This window comes from Apodemus sylvaticus, chromosome 3, assembly GCF_947179515.1.
Source record: "Apodemus sylvaticus chromosome 3, mApoSyl1.1, whole genome shotgun sequence".
Classification (NCBI taxonomy): Eukaryota; Metazoa; Chordata; class Mammalia; order Rodentia; family Muridae; genus Apodemus; species Apodemus sylvaticus.
Genome location: NC_067474.1, coordinates 18,394,189 through 18,407,213, shown reverse-complemented (window position 1 = coordinate 18,407,213; position 13,025 = coordinate 18,394,189).

Here is a 13,025-nt window from a genome sequence, read left to right as displayed (position 1 = left end):
CAAGGAATGCACCCCTGCCAGGGTACCAGATTTTTATTTCTCCATCTATTCCCCCAAATGCAATGCCCCAGTCTCATCCTGAGCTCTGCCACAGAACACCTGAGGCAGCTCTCCTTGCATCTCTAGTAAATCCCACAGACCTTTCCCTCCTAAACCTGCCTCTTCACTTAATGCTGTAGCCCAGCTCCCAAATCCAACAGGCACTCCTTGCCAGCCCACAGATCACTCCTGCAATAGAAGCAAGTAGGCTGACTGCAGATCCATACCTCCCCTTGTCTCCAGGTCCATCCCCCAGTCTCATTCCCAGTGCTGTAGCAGGACACCTGAAGCAGTCTTTCCTTCCTCTCTGACCTCGTGCCCAACAAATGACAAAGATCTTCTTTTCCAACTTCCTTTCTTGTACTCATGCCTAGGTTCCAACACCAAGAGGCATTCCCTGGGAATACACCAGCTGAGTAGGCCTAGAAAACAGGTAAGCTAACTGAACATCTTTGCCACTCCCTCTTCTCTTCCAAATCAAATCTCCCATCCTCATCTCTACAACAGAACACCTGCTGAAGCCTTTGTTTCCCCCTCTATCTGCATCTCCTATGGACCTCATAGACCTTCCCCTCCTAACCTTCTTCCCCCAACTAGTTGCTTTATTCTATCCCCCTAATCCAATAGGTACCTACTACTAACTCACAGTCCACATCTACCAGGGAAGCAGATAGACTGACTATAGATCTTTGCTTCTCCTTCTTTTCCTCTAGATCAACTCTCCAAGTCTCACTCACAGCACTGTACTTCAAATGGGAAGATATGAAAGAAATGGATAATTTCTTCAATAGGTACCATATAGCAAAGTTAAATTAAGATGAGATAAACCATTTAAATATACCTATAGTCTCTAGTAAAATAAAACCTGTCATTAAGTCTTCCAACTAAAACTGAAGAAACAGAGAAAGAGAGAAAGAAAGAAAGAAAGAAAGAAAGAAAGAAAGAAAGAAAGAAAGAAAGAAAGAAAGAAAAGAATGAAGGAAGGAAGGGAAAAAAGAAAGGAAGGAAGGAAGGAAAAAGAAAGGAAGGAAGGAAAGGAAAGGAAAGGAAGGGAAGGGAAGGGAAAGGAAGGGAAGGGGAAAGGGGGATGGGAGGGGAGGAGAAGGGAGGGGAAGGGGAGGGGAGGGGAAAGGAGGGGAAAGGAAGGGAGGGGAATGGAGGGGAAGGGAAGGGAGGGGAAGGGAGGGGAAGGGAAGGGAGGGGAAGGGAGGGGAAGGGAAGGGAAGGGAGGGGAGAGGAGGGGAAGGGATGGGAGGGGAGGAGAGGGGAGGGGAAGGGATGGGAGGGGAGGAGAGGGGAGGGGAAGGGATGGGAGGGGAGGAGAGGGGAGTAGAAGGGAGGGGAAGGGAAGGGAAGGGAGGGAAAGGGAAGAGAATGGAAGGGGAGGGGAGGGAAGGGAAGGGAAGAGAATGGAAGTGGAGGGGAAGGGAAAGGAAGGGGAGGGGAGGGGAGGGGTGGGAAAGGGAAAGGGAGGGGAGGGGAGGGGAAGCAGAGGGGAGGGGAGGTAAACAGAGGGCAGGGGAAGGGAAGGGAGGGGAGGGGAAGGGAAGGGAGGGGAGGGGAAGGGGAGGAAAGGGAAGGGATGGGAAGGGGAAGGGAAGGGGAAGGGAAGGGAAAGGGAAAGGAAAGGGAAGGGAAGGGAAGGGAAAGGGAAGGGAAAGGGAAGGGAAAGGGAAGGGAAGGGAAAGGGAAGGGAAGAGAAGGGAAAGGGAAAGCAAAGGGAAGGGAAAAGGAAGGGAAGGGAAGGGAAGGGAAGGGGAGGGGAGGGGAGGAAAGGGAAGGGAAGGGGAAGGGAAGGGAAGGGGAAGGGAAGGGGAAGGGAAGGGAAGGGGAAGGGAAAGGAAGGGGAGGGGAGGGGAAGGGAGGGGAGGGGAAAGGAGGGGAGGGAAGGAAAGAGAAGGGAAGGGAAGGGAAGGGAAGAGAAGGGAAAGGGAAAGGGAAAGGGAAAGGGAAGGGAAGGGAAAGGGAAGGAAGGGAAGGGGAAGGGAAAGGGAAGGGAAAGGGAAGGAAAGGGAAGGGAAAGGGAAGGGAAGGGAAGGGAAGGGAAGGGAAAGGGAAGGGAAGGGAAGGGAAAGGGAAGGGAAAGGGAAGGGAAGGGAAAGGGAATCAAACTACCTCAAGACTCAGCTCTGCCATGCCTGGTCATAAGATCTTGGTCAAAAGATGCTCCATTGATCCTGCCACAAGGGCATTTGATCAACTATTTTCATTGTGGCTTTATTCATAATAGTTATAAAATGGAAACAAACCTAGTTGTGCTTCCACTGAAGAATGGATAAAGAAAATGTGATTAATTTGCACAATGACATATTGCTCAGCTGTTAAAAGCAATGACATGATGAAATGTGCAGATAAGTAGATGGAACTAGAATAAGATTATCCAGAGTGACAGAACCCAGACACAGAAGGACAAATATGGTATATATTCACTCATTTATAAGTAGATATTAGCTCTTAAGTAAATGCTAATCAAGCTGTAATCTACAGAACCAGAGAGGTTAGGTAAAGAGGAGGGCTATATGAGGGGAACATGAATCTCCCTGAAAAAGGGAAATGGAGTAGATTCTTAGGATGGACTGGGAGCAGGTGGAGATGGGGGTGGATTAGGTGGAGGGAGGGGTAGGGAGAATATGGGGGAGAGACAGCTGCAATTGGTATGCATTTGTAGGGGCACTGTGGAAACCTAGTACAATGGAAACTTTCTGGAATCTCTAAGGATATCATTTGTGAGGTCTCCTAGTAATGGAGGAGTACAGAAATGGCCCTCTTTTGTAGATAGACAAGGCTTCCAGTGGTGGGACTGGGTTTTATTTGGTTGAGTTGTTGGCCAAAGAGGACCTGTGGAGATCTCTAACCAACTCAAGCTTGTGCTTCGACAGAAGACTCCACTATGACAATTCCATTGCCAAAGAGACCTTTCACTCAGCTCACTGAATATGGAGAGGTTGACCTGGTATAAGCTTGGAGCCTTCACCCCTACGTTTTAGTCTCTTAAAAAAGAAGGAACTCTGCACATTAAAGAAAAAAAGAAATATAGAACCCTATTCAGCCATAAAACATTCCATCTACCATCTGCCTTGCCTTCAATATGTGCTGAGGCAATGGTGGCAGGAACATGGGGGAGTGGCCAATCAATGTTTGGTGTAACTGGAAGCCCATACCATGAGAGTGAATCCATGCCCCTTACTGCCTGGATAGCCAAGAACCAGAGACTAGATAGACCAGACTATGATGATTTCTGATGATATTCTGTTATGCTCATAGATAAGTGTCTTGTCCAGTCATAATCAGAGAAGATTCTTCTAGTAGCAGATGGGAATAGGTACACAATCAAACAGTATGAGGAGAAAGCATCAAATTGGAGGTCTCTATCAGGTCCCTTCCGTCAGTGACCAGAGAACCCTACAGAATAAGAGGGAGGAACTGTGGAAGTCAGAGGGAATGGGGACAACCAGGATAGCCAAATCAACCAAATCAACAACGCAGAGCTCACATGGGATCACAGAGACTGAAATGGCAAACATGGAGCCTGCATAGATCTGCACAACGTCCTACAGATATATGTTATGACTGTTATCTTAGTGTTCTTGTGAGACTCCTAAGAGTGGGAGTGAATTTGTTTCTGATTCTTTTTCCTGCTCTTGAGACTCTATATCTCCTATCAAGTTGCCTTGTCCAGCCTCAATAAGATTGTATCTTGTTTTGTCCTGTATGGCTGTCGTCCCTTGGAGATCTGCTCTTTTCTGAAGAGAAAACAGAGGGGGGAATAGATCTGGGGGGAAAAGAAGTTGGAGGGAGCTAAGAGAAGTGGAGGAAGGGAAAACTGGGATGTATTGTGTGAAAGGAGAATCTATTTTCAATTTTTTTTAAAAAAAAGAAAGAAACCATGAACTTACAGGTAAATGGAAGGAACTAGAAAAAAATCATCATGAATGAAGTATCCCAAACCCAAATATATATATATATATGGCATGTAGCTAGTTATATATGGATATTAACTGTTAAGTTGATGATAACCAAGCTTCAACATCTTAACAACTTCTTAAAATATATACATATATGTAGGTGATCTAAATGAAATCACAGAACAATGAGGAAGATAGAGTCTCAACTGGATATTTCTTGTCATCAAATGAAGCTTCCAGTAACAGAATTAAATTACATCTAATTGAGCTATTGGCCAAAGGGATACTATAGGAATCACCAATCAACCCAGGCTGTTGTTGCTAATACTATAGCTCTCCACAAACTGACAGAAAGGCCCAACCGTGAATACATCACCTACATAACTCATTGAACTTTAAGAAGTTGTACTGATGCCTATATAGACCCTTCCCACATATGTGCTAGCACTTTTGGTTCAAGAAGGTACTCTGCATGCTACCAAAGGAGAAAGAGGTAAATATTAACACACCTCAAAGCCTTTGATCAACAGTAGTGTCCTGCCTGTACAATAAGCTAGTGCAATGGTGGCACAAAGCTATAAGTTAACCATTCACTATCTGATTTGACCCAATACCTACTTCACAAGATGGAGCGTATACCTGACAGTGCTTGAGTGGCCAAGAACCTAAGGCTAAATAGACTAGGAAGCTAAGGTAAAAACCAAATATTATTGTTCTACTAAAGGAAAGTAGCAAAAATGCCTACTAATAGCATTATGCTGTACTCACAGATCAGTGCCTTGTTCAACCATCTGTAGAGAAGCTTCCTCCTGCAGCAGAAAGGAGCAAAGACAGAGACACATACTCAGACTATATGCACAAAGTGAGAGACCTTGGAACATTCAGCCATAAATGAAATGCCTCCATCAAATCCCTCCCAGCAGGGAACCCTGTGGAAAAGCCAGTGGAAAGGGTGTAAGAGCTGAGGAAATGGAGGACCATCAAGAAAACAAGGCACTTCTAATCAACAGAATCGATGCACATATGAATTCACATAATCTGAGGCAGCATACTCAGGGCCTTCACTGTCTGCAAAAGATGGGGTCCCAGAGCTGAAAGAAGGCCCCACTGCTGAACACATCTCTTACACAACTCATTGAACTTGTAGACACATGACCCTATCAATAACGAAGGAGCTGTCTCCAATTGATAGCCAATGAAAATTTAGTTTTCACCAAGTAATTCATGGGGCATGAACTACTATAAGAGGTAGGCTACATGCCTAGAAAAATGAACTCACTGGTATATTTGCAGAGTTCTTATGTGGTATGTGGCTTTTTTTCTTTTATTTTATGTCATATTTTATTTTACTTTTGCTCTTTTTACCATATAATTCATTTGGGTATATATTATGGTTTCCAGTTTAGTGTTTTTATAGGATTCCTGAGTGCGTGAAGAAATTGGTCTTTGATCCTATTCTTATTCCGTATGCTATTTTAGGGGGCCCTTTTCTTTCTTTTGTTCTTTGTGTCTTATTCTGGTATGTTAGGTTTTGTTTTCTCTTACTATAATTTATTGTCTTATTAGTATATCTTAGAAGCCTGTTTATTTTCTATTGAAAGACAAAAAGAGGGCTGATCAATGGAATCGAAATGAAGATGCAGACATAAATCCATATACCTGCTTTTGAAAAAGGACACCTGAAGTTTGATAGAGAAGCTAGAAACATTCACTGGGGGAGGAAACTCATCTTCAGCAAAATGGTGCTCATCAAACTGTATGTCTGGATGTAGAAAAATGCACATAGATACATATTTGTTACCATGCACAAAACACAACGTCAAGTGGTTCAGTGACCTGAACATAAAACCACATACCTTGAATCTGATCAAAGAGAAAGTGTGGAACATTCTTGAACACATTGGCATGGGAAAGAACAAGACCTAGGAGCACAGGCATTAACGCCAACAAATAGCAAATGGGACGTCAAAAAGCTTAAAAGCTTCTATATGGCAAAGAACACCATAACTCAAGTAAAGCAGCAGTCTACAGAACATGAAAGGTCATCAACTATACATCTGATAGAGGGTTAGTGTTTAAAATACATGAAGAACTAAAGCAAAACACAAATATGCAAGTATTTCAAGGGTCTGACTCCTCAGAAGATCCCAGCTTTGTTACAATGTTATTTGAATTAAAGTTTTAGCCTTCCCTTAACTGGGCTTTATATGAATTTGTGGAATGAAATTCCAGAAAACATTGATCCTGTCTCCACAGTTTGGAGTTTGTGAAAGGGTCACTGTATCAACATGAATACATTATAAACCCTATAAAATACTCTATAAAATGCCTAAAAAAAAAAAAAACCTGCACAGAAGTCAGGATAGCACAACACTCTTTGCAGTGAACCCTTCCAGTCTCATTCTAGAATATGCTTTGCTTTGCAAAATAAATTTTTGATTAGACTGTCCATGTGTCTTGGCAGAATTCTTTCCATTGAGAAGACAAGAACCAAGGAAAAACTCAGCTTCATAAGAATGTTAAATACATAACATTATATGAAATAAGGCCATTTAAAAGACCGTATATTGACATTACAGAAACATCAACCCTCTAGAAAGAACAGGATTATTGGTTTTGTGGATTATGAGGATGAAGGGACAGGTAAAGCACAGATATGAAAACACTCTGTATTATACAGTCATAACAGATGCATGATGTTATTACCTATGTCATCACCATAAAAACACAGTGTGAATTTACTGGAATGATAGTAAGGTGCCTTACACAAAAGCCATATCAGATACTCCATTGTGTTGTTAAAATATCCATGGTAGGAGATGGAGCAGATACGGACAACACTGGGGGCGAGTACATAAGAACTCAGTCTGAACAACTTATCCATGGCCTTAAGAGAGCCATTGTGTAAGTGATTGTAGGAGCAATGTAGGACCTGGTACCCAAAAACTATTCTCCTGAATTCTAGCAATTAAATAATGGAAAGCTGGACTTTGCAATAGAGAAACCTTAATAAATTAAAATTTATTGTGGCAGAACCAAGGCTATTAAAGATGTAACCAAATGCAGTGCACGCTTGTTACAGATATTCAGATCAGGTGGGGAAGCCTGAATGTGGGCTGGTAGCATATGTTGGTGTGTGTTTAATTTTATTAGGACTAATAATTTTACCAGAGCTGTGTGACGTGTCTACTTGTTAGAAGAGACCTGACTACACTCAGGGTAGCACAATAACCTCTGAAGACTACTTACAAGTGATTCTGCCAGAGATGGAAAAGAAGTACAGATGCAATAAAAATGTTTGCTCTGGTTGTCTGAGCTAAGTGTGTGTTTTGGGGATGTTATGTGGCCTTTTCTCAGGGTTTGGGAGTGCTGGAACATTTTTATTGAAAAAAAATGGGACAAAAAGTACCCAACCACCAAATTATTTAGATAAGTTAGGAACTCCATTACATATTTATCTTATTAAGCTAATAAAGTGTTTGTGTTCTATGTAGACATGGTTTATAGAACACAAGAAGGGCTGGAAACTATGGTAAAATGGCACCATGGAAAAAGGCAATCAAGCACAGAATGTGAGGTATGCTTTCACAATGTCTATACAGCTCGATAAAGCTTTGACATATATTTTCATTTATTGGAGAAGAGTTCATTCCCAAACACAAAGGCACATCTCCAACCCCAGGCCATTTTGACAGCTGAATTTGCAAGATGTGGGCTACACATTACCCCACTGTGAATATGAAGGATGCAATAGGCAATCCCATGGTATCTGTGTCAGGTACCTAGATAGATGCCAAAGATGTGGGAAGACTCATCAAACAAATTCACATGTGACACAGATTCTAGCTGTTGACACAAGTCATGTCACCTCATAAATTTGAGGACACCTTTGTCATCTTGTCTTAGTTAGGGTTTACATTACTGTGATGAAACACCATGACCATAATCAACTTGGGGAGGAGGGGATTATTTTGATTACACTTCCACATCACAGTCTATCACTGAAGGAAATCATTGAGGGATCCTGGAAGCAGGAGTTGGTGCAGAAGCAGAGACTGCTTACTGGCTTGCTCCTTATGGCTTCCTCAGCCTGCTTCCTTACAGTGCCCAGGATCACCAGCCCAGGAACAGCACCACCCAGAGTAAGCTGAGCCCTCCCACATTATTCATTAACCAAGAAAATACACCATAGGCCAATGTGCTAGGGTAATCTTTTCAGTTATGGTTCCTCTTCCTAAAAGACTTAAACTTCTGTCATGTTGGTGTAAAAATTAGCAAGCGCATGATCCCAATGCAATAAGTATTTAGGTATAATTACATGCTCTGGTACCTCCGAATATGCTGTATATCACTGTTAAGATCTGTTTTTCTCTGAGAATGACTGAGTGTGTTTCCGATGGGGCCATAAATCAATGTACTGTCTCCAGAGGTTCATTGTTATTCCTTTCTAGTAGATTTTCCTTACTTTCTGAGACCTTAAGAGGTTAAGGAGAATGTGTGAGGAAGGAAGAAAGGAACCATGCAGGGAGAAAGAGGGAAGTACTTGTGGGGCCTGAGTGTGCTAAAAGACACCCCCATTGGTGCCTGCATTTGGCTCATGTATGTCACATCGTATGTGTACATGAACCTATATTTCACCTCTTAAGAGGACCTTAGACTTACCAACAAACAGCATATAAAATGTAATTTGGATGGATTCAGTTTATCTTGCAATAAAAATCATTATACTTCAGCAACATATCATGCCTAGAACTACTTAGAGGATAGGGATATGCATTTTTAAGACAGCAGCCACAATTTAAATGTCCACTGAACTGTATTTTCAGACCATTACAGGCATTTGATTTTAGAACAAAGTTTTTAAAAATACATACCAATCCTGATGTAGTTAGTGTCGGCCATAAAAAATTTTGTTTTCAGCAGATAATCCCTCATTGACAGAAGTAACAAGTTCACTAAGTGATTTCATCTAAACAAAAGGTTATGAGTCAGAAAATTCTATATTTGCATTACATGTTTTTGTGTCTACTTCTGTCTTTGTATGATTATCTATATCATATCCAGTCTCAGTGTATGTCGGATGAATTAAATTCAGAGATAAGTGGAGGACAGGGTCAGAATTTCAAGACCTGTTCCTGATATTTGGATTGAAGAAATGAAAGGGGAGCAGAAAGCTTGTACTTTAGTCAAAGGAGTGTTAAATAAAGCCAAAGATGAGATCTGAGTTATTGGCGACTGGCATCTGGCTCTGGTTTCTTCAGAACAGGGAGGCGGATCTGGTTCCTTAGACGCCTTCCTCTTTTTCACTCTAGTCTTTTCTTTACTCATACGTTTTTGTTTCTGAAACTATATCCATTGCCCTGTTAATGAGTCTAATCAAATGAGCAGAGTGCGTCTTTGTTATTAGTTAGTAGATTTATTATGCCTGAATGTGTTGGGAACTTGAAGGAGTAGCACCCACTCTCTGGCCAGGTATAAAATGTGATCGTTAATAGTTATAAACATAACTAGTTTTTTGTGTTTAAGTAGTTTTGTCAAATAAATGGAGAAGAAGAAAGGTTAAAAAACAAATTGTTTTCAAATGGGTGCTTGGACACTCGGGGCTACCAAGGACTCTATCCTGAAGCATTGCAGTGAGTAAATACTCATCAAGGGCCAGCTATCACTACTTCCTTTTTGTGCCTAGCTTTTATTTAATGCCTTATAGTCCAGAAAGTTAACAAGGAAGCTCATGTGGATACATAGCTGACCGAAGATTGCACCACTCATAAATAGATTTGGATTGTAGCCCAGGCTCCATGATGACAATTCTTCCTTCTTTGACTGCTACAAAGACAATGTTCGGAAATAACTTTCAAGAAACTGGGCTTTACCTCACGAGGGCCTCCCTTCATTTATCAGACATGTGCTAAGGACTTCATGTGGAAGGGCAAACTGTGAGACTGTGGTAGACACTGGTATTTTCATGTCGATGTTGAGCCTGGTATTCACAGGTTCATATATGCAGTCACGGATTCAAGTACTGTCCACTCCCGGAGACTTTCAACATGCTTAGCTTTCTTGTCTCAGAGTTACACTGCCTTCCTCAATGGTAGAGACTGTAACAGGATCTTTGAAACCCAACTTTCAACGATTATTTGAATCTAACTTTCTTCCTTTTATTTCTTCCCTTCTGAAGTCCACATAAATATTTATAGTAATGATTTGGGGACAGAATTCTTAGAGAAGATTTTATATCTTCTCTAAGTAGAAATTACTGGCAGGATAGGGCTAACAGCAAGGTAACAACACCTTGGGTCTTTTAACATTCTCAATATGACATCTAAGTTACTTCTTAACTGGTTTAAAATTAAAGGCCTTGAAAGTCAATTCTTTTTATCAGACTCAACTTTTGTCTTTTGCAGAGAATAGGAATGTATGCACTAGCACTTAGAATTTAAGAACATGGACACTGAGGTTCTGATATAGCATAAACTTCTGTCTCCATTATTACTAACTGGGGATTGATTAGCCTTTTAATAACCACTTACATCAGTAAGGTGGGCACCCTTGTAAAACTTAAATGCTTTCAATCCTGCTGAGCACTTGGAAGTTGCCTGGTGTGTGAATTTTCACAGCTTCAATAACAATGGTATGATATCATTTTTATGATTTTAGTGGGTACTGTTGAGGTACTTGGGCTTAAGTACAAATTTTATGTTTCTATATCTAATAGCTCTATAAATTGCTTGTGTAAGGTTGTCAAAGTATGACAGAAAATCATGAGAAACTAGGAAAATGTGACCAAATATTAAAAATCATCTATTTTAAGTGTGTGGACTGGAGAGATGGCTCAGTTGTTAAGAGCGCTGCCTGCTCTTCCAGAGGTCCTGAGTTCAATTACTAGCAACCACATGGTGGCTAACAACCATCTGTAATGGGATCTGATGCTCTCTTCTGGTGTGTGTGAAATCAGTCTGGTGGTTCCTCAGAAAACTGGGCACGTCTCTTCTGGAGGATCCTGCTATACCACTCCTGGGAATATACCCCGAAGATTCCCCAGCATGTAATAAGGATACGTGCTCCACTATGTTCATAACAGCCCTATTTATAACAGCCAGAAGCTGGAAAGAACCAAGGTAGCCCTCAACAGAAGAATGGATGCAAAAAAAAATGTGGTATATATACACAATGGAGTACTATTCAGCCATTAGAAACAATTAATTCATGAAATTCTTAGACAAATGGATGGAGTTGGAGAACATCATACTAAGTGAGGTAACCCAAAAGATCAATTATGATATGCACTCACTAATAAGTGGATATTAGCTTAGAAAATTGGAATACCCAAAACATAATCCACACATCAAATGAGGAACAAGAACAGAGGAGTGGCCCCCTGGTTCTGGAAAGACTAAGTGTAGCAGTATAGGGCAAAACCAGAACAGGGAAGTGGGAAGGGTGGATGGGAGAACAGGGGGAGGAAGGGGGCCTGCGGGACTTTTGGAGAGTAGGGGGCTAGAAAAGGGGAAATCATTTGAAATGTAAATAAAAAATATATCGAATAAATAAATAAATAAATAAATACAGTACCTAGATACTGTACAAAAATAAAAGACATAATATTAAAAAAAAGAAAAGAAAAGAAAACAGCTACAGTGTTCTCATATACATAAAATAAATAAATAATTCTATTTTAAAAAGGGTAAAAGGAGCCAGGCAGTGGTGGCGCATGCCTTTAATCCCACCACTTGGGAGACAGAGGGAGGTGGATTTCTGAGTTTGAGGCCAGCCTGGCCTACAGAGTGGGTTCCAGGACAGCCAGGGCTACACAGAGAAACCCTGTCTCAAAAAAAACAAAAAATTAAAATAAAATAAAATAAAATAAAATAAAATAAAATAAAATAAAATAAAATAAAATAAAAAAAGGGTAAAAGGCAGAGGCAGGAGGATTTCTGAGTTCGAGGCCAACCTGGTCTACAGAGTTGAGTTCCAGGACATCCAGGGCTACACAGAGAAACCCTGTCTCAAAAAAAAAACAAAACAAAACAAAATAAAACAAAACAAAAAAGGGTAAAAGGCTGTGGGTAAATGTAAATATCTGTAAGGGAGACATCTGCTCTTGAATAGCTAGCTATGTGACTGACCAATGAAATTACTAAGATTATCTATTTCAGTGTAAAGTAGCAATACTATACTTAACTTGTCCCTCCCAAAAATTATTATATGAATCAGGTGAGGAGATATCGAGGCTTTCTTTGTAGTATTCCTATATTATTATTGAACAGTCACCACGTGAACAAGCATTTCTATTAAATCATTAAGATGACTCATTTGTGTTGTCTAGGTTTGGAGTGTGCTTTTGTTTCGATGCTTTTCGATACTTGACAAAAGCCAGTATCATCTGAGGAATGTGAACCTCAGTTGAGAAAACTGCCTTTATCACTTGGCCTGCAGTCAAGTCTAAGCGATGATTGATGTGGGAGGGCCCAGCTCACTGTATAAGAAAACTGGCTCAACAAGCCAATCAGCAGTATTTCTCCACCGTCTCTGCTTCAGTTTCTGCCTCAGGTTTCTACCTTTAATTCCTTTCCTGACTTCCCTTCATGACGGACTGTAACCTGTAAGGTAAATTAAACCCTTTCTTCCCTAAGTTACTTTGGCTCATGATCTTTATCACAACAACTGAAAACAAACTAAGACAAAGCAGTAGAAAAGTGGCTAAACCACGTGTCCTAAATCTTAGTTTGATTATCGTATAAGGCTGAGTGAGTCAAAGCATAAAGATTTTATGTACTTAACTACAAAGCTATTCCTATCATCTATGGCCTACCTATCAATCACAGTATCTGAAAACGGGTAGCCTATAAGTTAAGATGTTTCTTATTAACATAAAGTGTTCTCATAATCATTATTTATGAAATTTAATAATTATGATGTTTCTTGTTGACATAAATGTTATCATTATCATTGTTTGTATAATTTACTACTCATCAGTTATGACAATTTCTACTAAAGCTATAATTTAAAAATACTGTCTCAGATATAAGCCCTTGTACTAAATTATGCACTGTACTGCAATTGTTGTAATAAAATAGACTT